This window comes from Panthera uncia (genome assembly GCF_023721935.1).
Source record: "Panthera uncia isolate 11264 chromosome A1 unlocalized genomic scaffold, Puncia_PCG_1.0 HiC_scaffold_17, whole genome shotgun sequence".
In the NCBI taxonomy this organism is placed as follows: Eukaryota; Metazoa; Chordata; class Mammalia; order Carnivora; family Felidae; genus Panthera; species Panthera uncia.
Genome location: NW_026057577.1, coordinates 15,759,948 through 15,777,355, shown reverse-complemented (window position 1 = coordinate 15,777,355; position 17,408 = coordinate 15,759,948). Strand labels below are relative to the sequence as shown.

Sequence of the window (17,408 nt, the reverse complement as noted above, 5' to 3'; positions counted from 1 at the left end):
TGAAGCAATAAAGCAGAACTTCTCAACAAATATGTCCGAGCACAATACTGTTGTACCAGTGGGTTAGAGGCATGCTGAGATATATTTAATTGGTATAGCCTTAGATAATATCCCTTTAGTCTTATGAATGAGATGTCCAAATACATCCTTTGACCCTCAACTGTATTATCCACCTTCATATAAAACACGGATAGAGTTTTGTTAGAGATCACTTGATTGCTCTGGCTTTGATCATCATTTTACGGGGGCTTGGGTGTATGTGGGAGAAGGCAGGTGAAAATGTGGCCTAGAAAAGAAAAGGGACAGGGTAGCAAGAGTAAAATAGCAGCTATATTGAAGGTTGCTGTAAAGTCAGAAGAGTGCCCAACTGCCCAGGACAGGCCAGTAAACTGCCACTCCTTAAACATCTCTGACTATGAAAAGGAACAGTTCAAGTATGCAGGGTGAGACCAAATCTACGTGGAGGGTAACAATAGCTTCAGCTTGGAAACTAGAGTAATATAGAGTTAATACTTCAGGTAGGTCATCAAATTCATTTCTTTAAAGATATGTAGAATCAAGTTTTTACCTTACCTCTTAGCTGAACTGCATTCAAGTTCTCAAAGAGCACATCACTGAGCAAAGGCAAAACAGTTTCAGAAGGCAAAATATGTCACATACACATATACAACTCCTTCATATATTAAATACATTGTCAATAGGCTGACTCAAACAAATGCCAGTGGAACATGATAACCTCGGTGTGCCTAATTTCACAAGCCTTTGTTTCTTGGAGTTGGTATTAACAGTAGACAAATTAGTTTTAGCTTCTTAAGTATAATTTTTCTTTGGGAGCATGGTTTTCCATATAAAACTTAATGATGAGTGTAATCATGAAAATGATCACTGTCTTCATTTGAATTTCTCTCCCAGAGCAGACACCAAGACACCACACTGAGCACTAGTAGCTTATTTAAGAGGTAATAAAGGTGCACAAATGAGGAAGTGGAAAAGGAGAGGGAAAAAGAGAAGCAAAAGCCAACAGGTTTAATAAATAGGGGTTACCACTATGGACATGTGGGAATAGAACTGTCTCATAATTGTCCTACACAGGGACAAAGAGTACTTACCCTAATTGGTTGAGGTGGGTGAATTATACACTACAGTTTCAAGCGAATTCAGAGGTAAGCTGAGAGTATTCAGAATGAGGATTTACATCTTTGCCATAGCCTATCACTTGCACCACACATATTCATATTCCACATTACATACATTTGGTTACTGATACCTCAAGCCATTGGCCAGCCAAAATCTCTCTCTAAAAAGAGAAAAACAAAACCTACAGGATTTGAAAGAAGCTAGAACTCATCAAACAAACTAGAGTTCTATGGCTCCAAGAGTTTCTAAGGTAGTAAGTGCTATGCATCAACTGTCTTCTGTCACCTATTCTAGATTTCTTTTTCCCTTTGTCATCACTTCTACTTATCCAGGTTGTTTACCCAGTAGAATGACCTAGATTTAATCTCTGAGAAGTATGAGCTCCTAGTTATCTTAGATTGCTGCAATTGCACACCGACTGTTTTCACTGATTGTTGAAACATCAAGGGGTACCATAGTTATTTCCAGCCTCCACACATACTCTGCCCTTTCTGCAATGTCTACTAGTAATCTTAGGTCCTTAGGTCTTCGTGCTTATTAGTGTTGATTACATCAGGGAGTGCAATAACTTCTTTCCTGCTGCTCTGTAAGAAAGAGCAGGCTTTCTTAAAACTATTGGAGAGGCAGCATTATTCAATAGCCACCGGTTGAATACACACTGTATCCTGTATCAGATATACTTTCACGCTTCCACCCAGAACAATCATCCCTATTTTTAGTACCCTGGTAGCTTCCAGATAATGTCATAGGACTATATGCCTATCGAACCTGTTTATTATAAAATCGGCCCTTGGATCTAAGTCAGTGTTACAATGGATCACACTTGAGGGAGACATAGATATTCCTCACTCAGCTCTCCCTTCCAGGAAGAACTCTTTGTCCATCTGGAAAGTACAATCAACAGACAGTGCCAACTATCAGTTCTCACAGCTGCCTGGAACAGTCAATATTTAGTGATTAATGCTTGCTTCAAAGCTGCCCACTTTGGGTTGGTAAAACCTTTATCAAATAAACTTCACAGCTGAACTTCTCTCCATGCCCAACCCAGCTTCTATTCTCCTATTTTGATAGGTTTCAGACCCTAATAAACATCTCACACTCTTCCAGAAAATCTGAAGAAGAAGAAAAAAAAAATGGGGGGGGGGGGCAAGATGGTCATTCCTAATCCTGCCACTAGTCTATATATATGCAGAGTCCAGAGAAATGAGGTAGCATCCATAGTTTGCAAATGAATAAGACTTTTCATGTGCTTCCTGGAAAAAGATTGCCCTTTGGGGGAACAAGGATCTCTAATCACACAGAGTATGGAGTTTCAGAAACAAGAAACAAAATGTCCCCCCAGTGGGTCACTGGGAGTGATATTAAGTTAGTCAACTCCTTTTCCACTCCATCTACTCTTCCCACTAGGGCCAAGTATAGTATTAAAGTATTTGCTACAAGTAATATATTGTATACTGGAAGAAGGATTCCATGAACTTTCAGAGTATTGCCCATAACTTGGCATTTTAATTATATCATTGGTTGGCTATTCCAATACTCTAGCATCTGGGCATCTTCTGAGTGGTGCAATATGTGGTAAAAAAGGGAGAGCCCACAATCCTGGATGCATTTCCATACTTCCATTGAGAGAAAAAGGATCCCTTTGTCTGTTTTGATATGTAATATCCCATGTTGGTAAACCAAACACTAAACAGCCTGTTTGAAAAATGGTCCTAACTGGAGCCCTGAGAGGATAAAAAGCAACTGCATATTCAGAATGTGTCTTTTCATATTTGAATAAATAGAATGGAAAGGATTCAATATGTCAACTTGCCACCTCACAGTCAATAGGAATTCCTGAGGAATGGTACCATCTGGTGACAGCCAGGTGAGCCTTGCATAAAAGGAGTCCATGCTGTTAGGCCTACACATAGCCTCCTTCTCTGCCACTGTGACCACTTCAGGGAGTTCTAGGTTGAAACACGTGCTCAGGTCTGGAAACTAGACAAGAGATGGGGACTTTATATTAGAAAGCCAGCACGAAGCCTTTAAGATGTCCATTCCCTACCCTCTTCTGCTGGTACAAACCAAACAGTACCCTTGCCGGTAGCCCATCTATTTTTCCGCTGGGGATGACACATATTCTGTTAACCATCTCCATAATGCTCCATGGCTAAACCCCTCTGGCTGCCCCTCCTACTCTACTACTCTGTGTGACAACTGCATCTACCAGTTTATGGAGGTTAAGTGATCCCAGGCAGCCTCTATTCTCTTTTTTCAGGATTCAGTCACTCTTGTAGTTATTTGTGAGCCTGTGTCTATCTTCCTGGCCTTTTCATAAATACCATCATCTGACAGATTTCCATTTGCCCACTTCTCTAAACATTTTGTTACTTTCTCACAACAACTGCCATCACACCACCATCATATCTACTTGTCTTAGCATGAGCCATCAGTTTTTCCAGAGGTCCTTCCCAGGTTGCTTATTTCTTTATCCTAGGAGAGTTGTTCCAAGTAAGTAAACTCAAAATGCAATCCCACTTAAACTGTGGTGGGTCCTGACAATTCATGATGGTTATGTTTTGCAATTCTTACAGGGTATAGTAATTTTTTTTCCTTACTAGACCTAAAACATCCCGGGATGTCTTAGGTTATAACTCAACCCTAGCTTTAGGTCTAGTGGCCAGAAAGGACAATGGAAACTAACCATGAGCACCACACATGAGTTACAAAAGAGAAGCATTTGTACCATCTAAGGGCAACAGGAAAATTCTACATCTTAACAGAGAAGGGTACATCATTTCTGTGGGCTCAAAGAGCCCAGGGGAATAGGAGTTCCTGACTTGGGGGGACATCAACCATTCCCATTTTATGTATCTGGGCTCCAAACTGTCCTAGCTTCAGTCCTGGCCTTAGTAAGCAGATCCTGCTTTTGCTGAGTTTAACCTCTATTGGAAATTGTCTTCTCTTCTAATTAGGACCTGATCTGATTCTCAACATGCTATTCTCTCCCAATGCAGGAGAGGCAAGCCTCTTTATGTACTACCAAGGGAGACTTCAGACACTCTCACTTAGCTCAAAAGTGGCAGTTAATTACTCTCAGTTTTTCCAGGAAAAAAAAAAAAAGCAAATGAAAACAAACAACTTTTCTAAAGCATCAATGAAAGTGGATGTGGGTGTTCACCACAGGCTGTTCCTGCCACCCCAGATTGTTCCATTGTACTGAGTATCTCCTATCTGGTCAAATGTTTTAGCGTTTCATTTACTTCCCTATCAGGCTCTCCAGGGTTAATATAGGAGGCATTCAAGGCCATGAAGCTCATCTACTTTATAGCTCCACCACTCTTACAATCAAATCTTGGACCTAATTTTTAGCATAATCCTCTCTTGCTTTGGTTGGTGAGGTTAGATTTAAATATGGCCATAGATTTCCTCCAGCTTTTGAAGCATGCTCTGAGTAAACAGCTGGTTCTCTGATGCTGTTGTTACCTTTTTTCAAAATATTTGGGGCAGTTAACAAAAGTCAGCCAAGGGCACTGTCCTTATAATCACCATAGGTCCTATAACTGAATTGCTACAGCTATTAACCGTATAAGCCTCAACTTACCCTTCCTTCTAAATGTCATCCCAGTTTATCACTTACGGGTTTCATGGCAAAAAAGCTGCTATCATACCCAATGGTTATTAACACTCATTCCATTTACTACCAAAAAGCATTACTTGTTGCCATCTGACTGAGTAATTCATTTCCAGACTGTTCTGCTGTTCTGCTTTATTGGGCCATTTCCATTACAACATCCATGATGTGGGAGAAAGCATTTAAGAAGAGATAAAGAAAGATTCAGGAACTTGATGTAGATAGATAGCACCCTGCACATTAACTGTCTATGTGGTTACTCAGAGGTTAACTGAAGATATCTATGGTGGGCATCAAAAGGGCTTCCTGTAACCACTTAATCATTTCTTTTTAAGGGAAAATTCCAATGAACTGTTTGAACATGCTTCATCCTACCTTACCCATAATTTTTCAAAGAGTACACCTAAACATAAGATAATTTGAATATGTAGTTAATCCATTATTTATACCTGGCTTCATGATCAATTCACAGCACACGCAAAACTGTGTTATGTGAGCTTGCGCACACAAAACCAAAAACCCAAACCAATAAACAAATGCTCTATAAAACCAAACCTGTTGCAGCCTTTTAAAGTCATTTAACCTGATGTAGTTTTTAGGTATACTATCTCTTAAAATGAGTTTTGGAAGTAGTCCTTTCTATTAAAAGGCAATCTACTACTTTTTCAAAAACTAGTGTGAAAGATGATACACAGAAAGTAACCCCTGACTGATTTCTGACATTCCTAATGGAAAATTTATAACACTGAAAAAAAAATCAGTAAAATGTAAATGATGTGACTGACAGTGAATCGCAGTAGAGAGAAAAAAACAAAAAGTGATCTGACTATATCATTCTTAACCATTGCTTCAAACCATTCTTTTCCCCAAAGTTTCAGTTGCTTTTTCAACACAGAAAAAGTGAATGAAAGCATTCTAAGATTAGCAAGTGAATTTTGGAAGGAGAATAATCCTATAAGTAAGATATCTTCTTATGGGCAGATAATCTGAAATCCACAAGTAAATGATAATAAATTTTTCTTCATAATGATTTGATCAGAGAACATGTAAGACAAAGTGTGCATCAATACTATGGAGTTTTTGCAATGCCAAGGATGAACAAGAGTTATCAGTATTCTCCACCAATGCCCTCATAGCCATACACTCTATCGTTCTATGAAGAAAAATGGCGTATCTACTTTCCTAATTGATACTCCATAAAAGGAAGGTCCTTCACTACTAGTAATTAAAAAAAAAAAAAAAGTATGTTTGTATAACCTGTTTTCTAAATTAATAAGATTGAAAAAATTAAAACTTGTAACCTTTGCACTATCTTCTTTAACAAACAGCTTAAGAATATAAATGAAATGGAACAAGACATAGCTAAACTTGAAACCAAAAAGGAAATTCACAAAAGCCCAATAAAAATAAAAACCCAGCTTCCTAAAAATATTACTTTTCATTAACATAATCTCCACAAATTTATTCCTTCACTTTCTGCAATATTTTTTGCATATTATTTTCTTCTGATTTCCATAGAAACAGCACTAGTTTTCTCATCCTAAGATAATTACTGTCTCACATTTGCTTTGCTCACTTGTTGCCTTTCCATTGATATTCCATCTGGCCCAAACCAGTATTTTCATAAAACTTTAGAGAAAAGATAAAAGAGAGCTTTCTTTTGCACTTCTCAATGATACCTTACGTTCCTATGATTTAGTGAGTTTCCAAAGGAAAAGAGAAAAGCGTATGGATTAGAGATGACTCACATGTATTTAGAAAAAAAATAAACTTTAATGAGAGTTTATGAAGAGTTGAGAAATATCTAAAACTGTGAAATATAAATATTTACAGCACAGACCAATGCTCCAGAACTTCAACCTTTCCACTGGCCCATCCATCAGTAATGAGTGGTTTGAGACCAATCCTTTGAACTGTGCCTCTCCCAAACCCAGAAAAAGCATGATACGAAATCATTATCTGTATAATCATTGCAACAAATCTACTCCTTCTATTTTATACTAAAAAATAAAAAAAAAAACCCTCAGAAATAGGTGGTAATTCATTCTTCCCAAAGCTGTGATTTCTAATTCTAAATCTTTATACATTGCAATACCACCTTCAACCTCATAATATTTCTTCCTGCATCTCATTCATTAATCAATGTCAATCCCTTATCTCGTAGGCTATACACCTTTGGTCTTTTACTTTCCTCCCTTTGAGTTGACCCTATACTCAGCTGTCTTTACACGTGCTTGACCACCCTAAAACTTTTGCAGTACAGATTTCCCTTTGCCTTAAAGGAAAGATTACGTGGATCTCAGCTCCAGATACTAGCATCAATCATTTTTCTTCTTGCATTGTGTTTTCCATTTCTAAAGATAAAATCAATACATCTTTTGAAGTGCTCCTAATACCCTGATAAATTGTTAAATTTACAGCAAAGACAGAGGATTATAAGATTTTCCTTCCTAAAGCATTTATAACATTGAACTCTATCCAAAGTGCTTTGCCACTAATGACCATATCTGTGCCATAATCTGTGGATTCAGAAGTACAGGTAAAATGCTGGCCCTTGAGCTTATTTAAATCTTTTCTCAAAAAAAAAAAAAAAAAAAAGCCAACTGTACTTGCTACTTAGCCACATGCCTATTAAAATCCACCCAAAAACAGGAACTCATTTTTTAAAAATTGACTCAATATGTGACTAGAAAAAATAAAAGCCTAAAGAAAACGTATGAAAGATAAATGTATTAATGTCCTTGGATAATTAGTTTTCCAATTTTAAGTCTTACCTATAACTGATACAGAAGTTATTTTCAAATTATTATTTGAAGCTTCTGTACAAAAATTCCTTAAACAGAATTTTATTCTGAAATTGTCATTTCATTGTCTTTGCCTGTATCATTGTGAAACCTGTAAATACTAATGGACCAATCAGGAAAACCTAAGGTATATCCCCCAAATAAATTAATATTTAAAGCAAGGGTGTCAAAGAAAAAGCCCTGATGGAGACCCATGCATCAGACTTACATGTTTCCACACTGCACAAAAATTAGTGGACATAAAAAGACCAATATATCAAGGCTAATTTGCAGAGTCATGGGGGGAAATAGATTTATCTCATTTCCAATCTAAGTCCTTTCTAGTCCTACTGTAATTGATGTGACTTGAAAAGGGAAGAATGCTGTGGTATCTGTCTTTATAACGGAGCAGAGAACAAGGTCATTAGAGAGGCTGTCCTCATGGAGTTCATAATGCTGAAACACTATACTCTGCAAAATTCACAACTACATTCTTCTATTGAAAAAAAAAGGATGAAGAAACTAGATCACTGTCATTAATGAAAATGATGAAAATGTTCCCAGAATTTACAAAATAGATTCATATTCGGATTACATGTATAGGGAGCTTGTAAGTCAGAAAGAAAATTAGTGACACATGGAATATGTAAATCCAGCCACGCAATCCAAGGCACATCAACCTAATGCTCTGTTTTTGTTTCTGTGTTATTTCCTGGTTCTGCTCCTTCCATCACTTACGGCTTTGACAAAATTTTAGAATAGCAATGTTCTGAGGATCACTATATTAGAAAAGGAGGAAATAATGAAGAGGTAAAGGAAACTGAGTGTTGACAGAACAATCTCCCCAAAGCGCAGAACAGCAGCCGAGCAAGAGTACAGCTTGACTGTTAGCCAAAGAGAGTAGTTTGAATCAAAATAACCTAAGGAGGAGAGCAAAATTTGGAGAGGCTTAAGACAACTACATAAAATCTTCTGTAGACATAGACCTAAATGCCAGAAGAGGGTTGAAAAATTATGGGACGTTCTTAGTAGGGGAAAAATTATAGAAAACCAACAAGAGAAGAATAAAAGAATGTGAGAAGTATAGGTGAAATTGGTTGCGATCACTAAGATTTCGTGATTTGTTTAGGTGGAATTGCTTCAGGTAACTATAAAATTCAGGGGTGGGCTGTGCTGGCAAATGGTTGAAACAGCTCAGATGAAGTATCACCCGATTTGAGGAGGGGCTGTGAAATTTCCAAGTTCCGTGGGTCATCAGTGGGGATGCTGCAGGCATCAAGATGATGAAATATGGCCAAGAAGAAATGAACATTTGAAACAGATATGGAAGCCCTTGGCAAAGAGATTAAGAAAGAATGAGATGAGTCATTTCAAGAGGAAATTTAATTTTGAAAGTTTTAGTCATGTGTACTCTAAAAATTAATTGGCAACGGGATTAGGTAAATTTCTCTCCTTACTTTAAGCTAAGGTGGTATTAGAGAACTCCTCATTTAGGCTCTTACTGTATAAAAAATGGGATTAGCAGAGCAACTGTGGCTGTGAAGTTTAATGTTGTGTAAATAATGTTTCTACCCTGAAAATTTGGTGAAGGTCCTGACGTTGGGTTCTCCTAATATACTATGGCTCTTCAATATAAAATACTGGGAGAGCATTCTTATTAGCATGAAGAGTGATTACATAACAGAGGAAGACCATTAGTTATTTGATTAGGACTATCCACCTGTGTAAGTCTTCCCTTGGTGACATCAGTAGGAAAAAAGGAAGAAGGGGAGAGGAGAAAGTATACGTGGAAGGTGTAAGAAGGAAGTTTCTGATGACAAAGTTGAAGGCTTCTCAGAGGGTTACAGGGAGGGAGGTGCAGGAATAGACAAGAATAGGAAAGGCCTAGGGGCACCTCGGTGGCTCAGTCAGTTAAGTGTCCAGCTTTGGCTCAGGTCATGATCTCACTGGTTTGTGGGATTGAGCCCCGTGTAGGGTTCTGTGTTGACAGTATGGAGCTTGCTTGGGATTCTCTCTCTCCTTCTCTCTCTTTGCCCCTTTTCCACTTGACTCTTTCTCAAAATACATAAAGTTTAAAAAAAAAAAAAAACAATAGGCAAAGTCTAGGTAGCGTTAAGTCTAGAAATGAAAAAAGCCACAGTGAAGTAGAGGGTCAGAGAAGACATTCTGGGTTAAAAAAGCACTTAGTGGTTACCTCTTTGGATTTGACTAGTTTTTTAATATAAAACTTTGCAGTCTTTGTTTAGAATTTGTTTTAATCAATTGGTAAATGTTTGGTAAAGCACTGTTTAAAATTCACAATATTTCAAACTGATTAGAAAGAAAATGTAGACTATTTTCCTCAAAAGAGAATTTTTTGTGTGTGAACATACAGTCCTCATTCTGTTACTGAAATTGTTTGTTAAAAACCAAATCACTGAGATTATTTACAGAGTGCATAAATTCTCTTTCTCTCTCTCATGTACACACAGGCACACACAGACAGAAAATTAACAATAAAATATTTCACTACCATGATTCTCAGGGGGAGTCTTGTAAGTGTCTATAGGAATAAATGTAATTTTGAATGTTTATTGAAAATGTTTCTTTACTTATCAACTGCTAAGAAACATCATACTACATTTATAAACATCACACTTTACGCAGGCAGACTACATGGTGTTCTGGCTTTGTCGATGCCCCTATCAAACCATTTTAGGATCAGAAAGTCTGAAGTGTATTTAAATAGATTAGTTCAGCTTCAATGGTGCCATGATCTTTCTTTGGGACATTTCTCGCAAATTATTACTTTTTTTCTGATATATGTAGATTATCCAGAGTTTACTTCCTAAGAAGGGTGGTTTGATGGTGATGATGGGAAGCAGTGACAATAGTCCTGGAAATATCAACTAAACCCAGAGAAATGAACAGCAGATGCTACAAATGAAAAAGCTTCAGAAACTATGTCACTAGTTCTTAGTGTTCTATTTCTAGAGGAAAACACCTTGGTTTTCCATAAAATATTACCAAAGTGTAAATATCAAGCTCCAGCCTTTCTAGTCTGCTCAATTTTCTATAAATTTCAAACGCAAAGTCCATTAATTTAAAAAAATATATACAGAAATAAATGATACCCCTAGATTCTATGTATCATTTTTTATATTCAACAAGTAGTTCCAGATATGGTTATTTAGTTACAATATACGTAAATCATTATATAAATATGCTTCCCCAAAGGTTTTCATTAGGACTGAGTATTTAGAAAGGAAAGGAAAAGATTTCTGTTTTACAGTATTTTCCAAAAGAGCTCTCAGGTTCCATTGAATTTTTATAACCTAATTTTTTTCCTGTTTAAAATTTATGACATTTACTGAACTTGCTCCAAGCTAACAGACATTGGTTTACATTGCTTTTGGTATTTTCTGAACAATTTATTTAAGAGAGTGAATGGTATTTATTGCTCATCCCATGAGACAAACATGATTCTGGCCAAGTTTTCAGTCCAAAAAAGTCAGATGAAATATGAGAAGATGATGCATTCTTATTCAATCTTAATGAAACTTTAAAATTAGCCATATGGACTCAGTGAAAAGCTGAGGTTACTTTTATGCCTTTGAGCTGCGATAGGTCTTGTGATGTTGAGGCATCATTAATTCTTATGCCTCAAAAAGGAAAATTAAGACTCCACCAAAAACATGTTGTGAAAGGGAATTCTGCTGAAGAGCATGGAAATGCCTCAAATGATACTGTTTTGTTTTGTTTCTCAAATGATCTTGTTGCCTGCATCTAGTGCTTAATACTAGCACGGGAAAGGAAAGAAAGGAAATTTGAGCCAAGAAATAAACTAGGTTGCTTGTGCTTGAGAGCGCTTATCTGCCTTTCTTCACACAACTTGCTTCCAAAAATCATTGAAGTAAACAAGAATGTAGGAGTATGGTGGCGATACTGCATAACTTCATAATCAAGAATGTCAGTAACTGGCTCAGGAGTATATTAGCACAGGAACATCATATCACATTCTTTTTTTAGTGACTTAATTTTAATTTGTAAGCAATTATATAAAGTATGAAATAATCAAAAGCATTCAAGGAATTTTAAATGTTATCTTATTTTAACTAGTAACTTATTAAGACCTTTAAAATAGAATTATTTTACTGGAATATAATAACTCTAAATTTAGAATAATAATTCACATTTGGTAGAGTCCGTTAACACCCTCAGAAAGAAACGGGCTTTTCATTAAAATATTTAGTATTTTTACTATTTTTTTTGTTGCTGTTGTTGAAGAGTGAGGGTGAAGGGAATATTTGTTTTTACCTAAAACGTACAAGCTTTATAGAGTAATATTTTACTATTTGTGTAAGTTATTCAGGGAGTGCTTTGAGTAGCTATATAAAATTTCTCAAACAGGGTTAGGTTACATGAAATCTTGGAATACATGCCAAGTATATGTGAATAAGCTCCTATAGAACAAATAAAGCATATTTAATTGGAATACCAATCTTATTCACATATTTACAGAGGAAAAGTTAGTTAATATACTCCATAAAAAGCTCTTGATGGATATTTAAGGTAATAAAAATGTGGTACTCTTTGAAGAAAAATTAAAAGATCAATGTGGGGGTGACTGGGTGGCTCACTCAGTTAAGCACTCGACTCTTAATTCTGGCTCAGGTCATGATCTCATGGTTCATGAGATGGAGCCCCATGCCGGGTTTGATGCTGATAGTGCCAAGCCTGCTTGGGATTTTCTGTCTCCTTCTCTCTCTGCCCCTGCTGCTCTACTCATGCTCGGTCACTCATTTTCTCTCTCTCTCTCTCAAAATAAATAAACATAAAAAAGATAATGTGAAGGTTTGAGTGTAAACACAGATGTGTAAACAAATTGTATTCATGAAGCAGGCTACCTCCAAATCCAGACCAAGCCCGTGATTATCCTTCAAGTTAGGTAGGGAAAACATGAGAAGCTCAGCTCTAATTTAAGTGCATGACAGTAGGTTAGTATGGTAAAAATATTGTTACTGTTACCCTGTCCCCCCAAGAAAACCTTGAGAAATGAGAAATCACAACTTCTAGCATTACAGAAGAATGATAAAAGTGAATTCACTCATTCAATCATTTATGCATGCACCCACTGCCTAAGTATTGAGAAGCTATTATGCGTCTTGAAGAGTCAGCAATGAATAAAATAATCTCAGCCTTTCCTTTCATGGAATTTACATTCTATGTGGCAAATGTTTGGCATAAATGAACTCAACCACATTAGACTTTCAGGCAACAAAACGCCACTTCAGGACATAGTTAAGCAGCCTGGGAAGACTGATGAGCATAAGCACCACAAAGATGGCTGCCTCTTACATTATTTATTATCAGGATTGTTTTGAAAAACATTTTTCTCCTTGGACAGATGCAATGCACAGACTTAGCTACACCCAGTACCCCATCATCTCTGAACAAAGCAGCCTGCAGGCTACAAGCTCAAACCCATTACCTACTGGGGTTCCGTTTTTTTTCTCCTGTTGCTCTACATTCCATAATTTATGAGCAGTGGTATACTGGGAAATAGTTAATAACTGACTCTCCGAAAAAAAGTATATGGCTACAGATCTACGGAGATGGATACAGAGAGACATACATCCATCGCAAACTGTACTCATAAATGGATGGCACATCGTTTATAAATGATGATAAAATATAAATACTCATTGTCATTTCCACATAGTCAATTAATTCTCACAGAATGCTTTAGGTGATCTCTGCCAACCTCTCGTATTTGTTGCCAACTTACAGTTTCACTTGATGAGGTGGTATAGCGGCATGAATGGTGGTGGGTATTTTGTTTCCTTTAACGAGTAAAATGAAAAGGAAGCAATGAAGAATTGAATTAAAACTTCCCTCATCTGTGAATGATGGGAGCTACATTTTTATTGAGAAAGGTAACAGTTCTCCAACACTGAAGAATATTTCCTCTTTATTGAGTACACTACACACAATGCAACAGTTGGACACACATCATGCACTATGAAGTTTAACCAACATTAACATTTTCCCCACTGCATTCTAGACCAACAATAGAACATCTCCCTTCCTAATTCGTGCCGCCAGTATGATGCCACTGAACGCACAGCTGGGAAGAGATGGGCAGTAGCCTACTATTTGTAGTAGTTCTAACCGTATGAATCCACACAGTAAACATCAATAACCTCAAATCACAGATGTGAGAAACCTTCTCAAAAATTAGAAAGTGGTGACTTTTGAATATTTAATATTTCAGTATAATTAATTGTAAGTTTATATAATTTAACTTTTAATAGTGGTTAGCCAATGGCTTAAACAATTTCTGAAAACTGGACAGTTTTCATGGGCAGCTTTGGCATAGCATTACTTATGAGCTTCTAGAAAGCCCCAAGTACCTAAATACCTATAATTCTTCTCCTGGTTTGCTGGAAACATTCCAGGTTTTAGTGCTGAAAGCCCCACATTCTGAGGAACACTTCAGTCTGAGGCAACCTGGGACATCTAGTTATCCTAATCTGTGGACTCTCCAGAATATGTATGTAACTGCCTACTTACTGATAGAGCTGGTGTCTTTGAACCTTAGAGCCCTTGCAATGTCTTTTCCCCTTAGAGTCCTTGCCCTCCGCTCTGGCTGTGGGCTAGGAGATAGAATCCATAAAATAAATTATTGTCATGGTCCCGGTCGGTCACTGTCAGACTGAATAGCACAGTGCCGCTTGCACTTGGAATGTGTCCTAATTCAGGAACATACCACCTTCTTTTGCTTTATTGTAACCAAGCCCTTGGAACCATTAAGCTCTTTTGTCTTCACATAATGGGGGCTCCCAATATTTACTTCAAGGAGTAACTCAGAAGATTAAATGAGATCATGTTCACACAATGCTTAGGTTATATGTTCAATAAGCAGTAACAGCATTCTTATCAGTAGTCCTAGTCCCTTTGTAAATCATCTGCTTTTGCTGGTGGCCCCTGCAGAAAGCCAGCTGCCAGCTAGCCTCTGAGTACATGCAAACCTGTCTCCATCACATGGTAATTGGATTAAGCAAAGGAGTCCTACGTCTGGCATTGACACCAGAGTAGCATCAGTCATGACCTTATAGCAATGATTCAGGCCTTGGATCCACACCTTTCCTCTAAGCCAGTTGTAATCAGAGCTAATTCCCATAGTCAACCCCTGTGAACCATGTGTTACTTCAAGCCATTCATCTCACAAGTGTTTTTTCAAATTTAAATTTTTTTTTTTAATGTTTATTTTTGAGACAGAGAGAGACAGAGCATGAACGGGGGAGGGTCAGAGAGAGGGAGACACAGAATCGGAAACAGGCTCCAGGCTCCGAGCTGTCAGCACAGAGCACGATGCGGGGCTCGAACTCACGGACCGCAAGATCATGACCTGAGCCGAAGTCGGCCGCCCAACCGACTGAGCCACCCAGGCGCCTCAAGTGTTTTTTCAAATTTAACTCATGTTCCCATCCAGGAAGAATAGGGGACTGTTTCTTGCCAGAGTGACAAATACTTCCCACCCCCGTGTTATCACTTTGGCTGGAAATCAAATCTAGGAAAAGGAGTGCAAAATGTGAGGAGCAGGGAGTTTTCAGTTTTCTTAGGAAACTGTTTATACAGGGAACTGGACAGATGACCTGGAAGATAATCCAATGCTGTGGAGTAGAGGCCAGCAAACCCTGGTCAGCTCACAGTCTGCTTTTGTAAATAAAATGTTATTGGAACACAGCCTTGCTCATTTATTTACATATTGTCAAGAGCTGCTTCTGCGCTTCGGCGGCACAAAAAAGTTGGGTAGTTGTGACAGAGACCATGTGGCCTGTGAAGTCTAAAATATTTACCATCTGGATCTTTATGAAGAGAAAAAGGTTGACAATCCTCGCTCTAGTGTCTAAATGAGGAAACACTTTTATCGACTCACCTGGTCAGAGGGAAATGACCTGGGAAGACGGAAACACTGGTTGTCTCTAGCTGCTCCCAGATTTTCAAGTAAGACACTATGCTTACTCCTCCTCCAAATAAAGCCACAAAGGCTTTGCTGTGACTGCATTTACCTCGAATGATTAGAGACCAAGCTTGTGGCCACTGTTTGTTAGAACTTCCTAAAACAAAAGCTAGAAAGAGTCCTAAGAGCCTGCAGTGTCAGATACTGATATGTTTATTCTAAAAATGCAGGAATTATTTCTGTTTCCCATGCAGCTTTCAGAATACCATCATCACTCTCCAGAAATTATACCAAAAATCTCTGACAGGGAAGGACTAGCAACTTTTATCACCCTGGGCCAAAATTAAATTTGACCTTTAATGAAAAAAAAAAATAATTTCATCTTTTATGTAGAGAAGTAATCATGAGTATATATTAAGAAATTCTTAGCAAAGGCTGGGATTTATGTAAGAAAAATATAATCTGTCAGTCTAAGAAATGTGTTAATTATACCACGATTCTCTTATTTTGCTTCACTGGAGAGTTGTTTAAATTGGCATCATTTCTTTTTCAGTTGTCACGTTGTTTTTCTCCACAGGTTTTCATAAAATAAAACCAAAAGCAAATCACAATGATTATTGAATTTTGTGACGTATGCTTCAAGTGACACAGTAGAAAATTAGGTTAGACTGTCTGGATGGATCCTTGTTTTTCAAAGTTGTTTTTTTTTTTTTTTTTTTTTTTAGTCACTTCAGACAAGATGCCACATTCTTGCCTGAAGCACTGGCAATAAAAGAAAGGTGTTAGATACAATAGAGAAGCACTTCCAAGGTTAGCATACAATGCCTAATTTTTTTTGTTTGTTTGTTTAAGGATTTCATAAGGTTCCCTAGTTGAGTAGCTGTCCTATGAAGGCTTTCCGTTAGAAATGATGGGTGGACTGAGTCAGGCCCTAGAAAGAGGCACATTTCTATACTTCAAAGAGAAAGGAAAAGAAACAAAGGCTGGAAGAGAAGGACAATCTACCTTAGGAGTAGATTTCTTTTTTTGCTGTGCTGCGCAAGTGTGGGGATGAGCGTGGAAGGAACAATTGGGATGCATACTGTACGGCCAGGCCTGGACAGTTCTGAATCAGTAGTCATTACCACCTCTCCCTTCCCAGGGCTCTGCCGCTCTCTGTGGGCTGTGTCTCCCCACCACACACACACACACACACACACACACACACACACACACACACACATGAGTCATTCATGGCTTCAAGAAAATTAAAAAGTAACATAAAAGTTGTCACCTCACAAGCCAGTTTGATCTCACTGCAGTAAGTACCGACTCTGTCTAATCTTCCTTCTCTGCAACCTTCAGTGCCCCAGGCATGACCAGAGTGAAGCAGACATCACTTCTGCATCATCACTCTTGATTGAGCTTCAAGCAAGATTAGTTTTAACTTATAGCAGAATCTCAGGGCGCGGGGAAGAAGATGCGGCCTGGTGATCATCATGAAGATTACCTATCCACCTACTCTGCTTCAGGACTCAATTCTCTTAGCCATATTTTCATTTGGTGCCAATGGAGGGAAGAGAAGGGCATGCTTTCTGTTGTCTCTGTCGTCAAAACCAGCTCCAGTCTTTAGGGCAAATGTTCCCCTATTTGAAAAGCATTCCTTCACCTGGAGAAGCAGATTTAATTAAATTCTCTTGGGGAGCCTTGGTGGCTCAGTCAGGTGAGTGTCCCAGTTCGGCTGAGGTCATGGTCTCCCGGTTTATGAGTTTGAGCCCCACATCCAGCTCGCTGCCATTAGCCTGTCAGCATCAGCGCAGAGCCAGGTTTGGATATTCTGTCTTCCTCTCTCTGCCCCTCCCCCACTTGCGCTCGCCCCAAAATAAATATTTAAATAAATAAATAAATAAATAAATACTCTTTACTGAAGTATTCAGAAACTGTAGTC

The 17,408-nt window shown here is 38.0% G+C and overlaps 1 long non-coding RNA gene across 1 annotated transcript; it reads left to right on the top strand.

Moving 5' to 3' along the window:
- The first annotated feature begins 413 nt into the window (after positions 1–413).
- LOC125935437 (uncharacterized) lies at positions 414–17,405 on the top strand. Its single transcript, XR_007461676.1, has 3 exons — positions 414–518; positions 16,207–16,291; positions 16,826–17,405. It is a non-coding gene; the product is annotated as an uncharacterized LOC125935437 (long non-coding RNA).
- Positions 17,406–17,408: the final 3 nt, after the last annotated feature.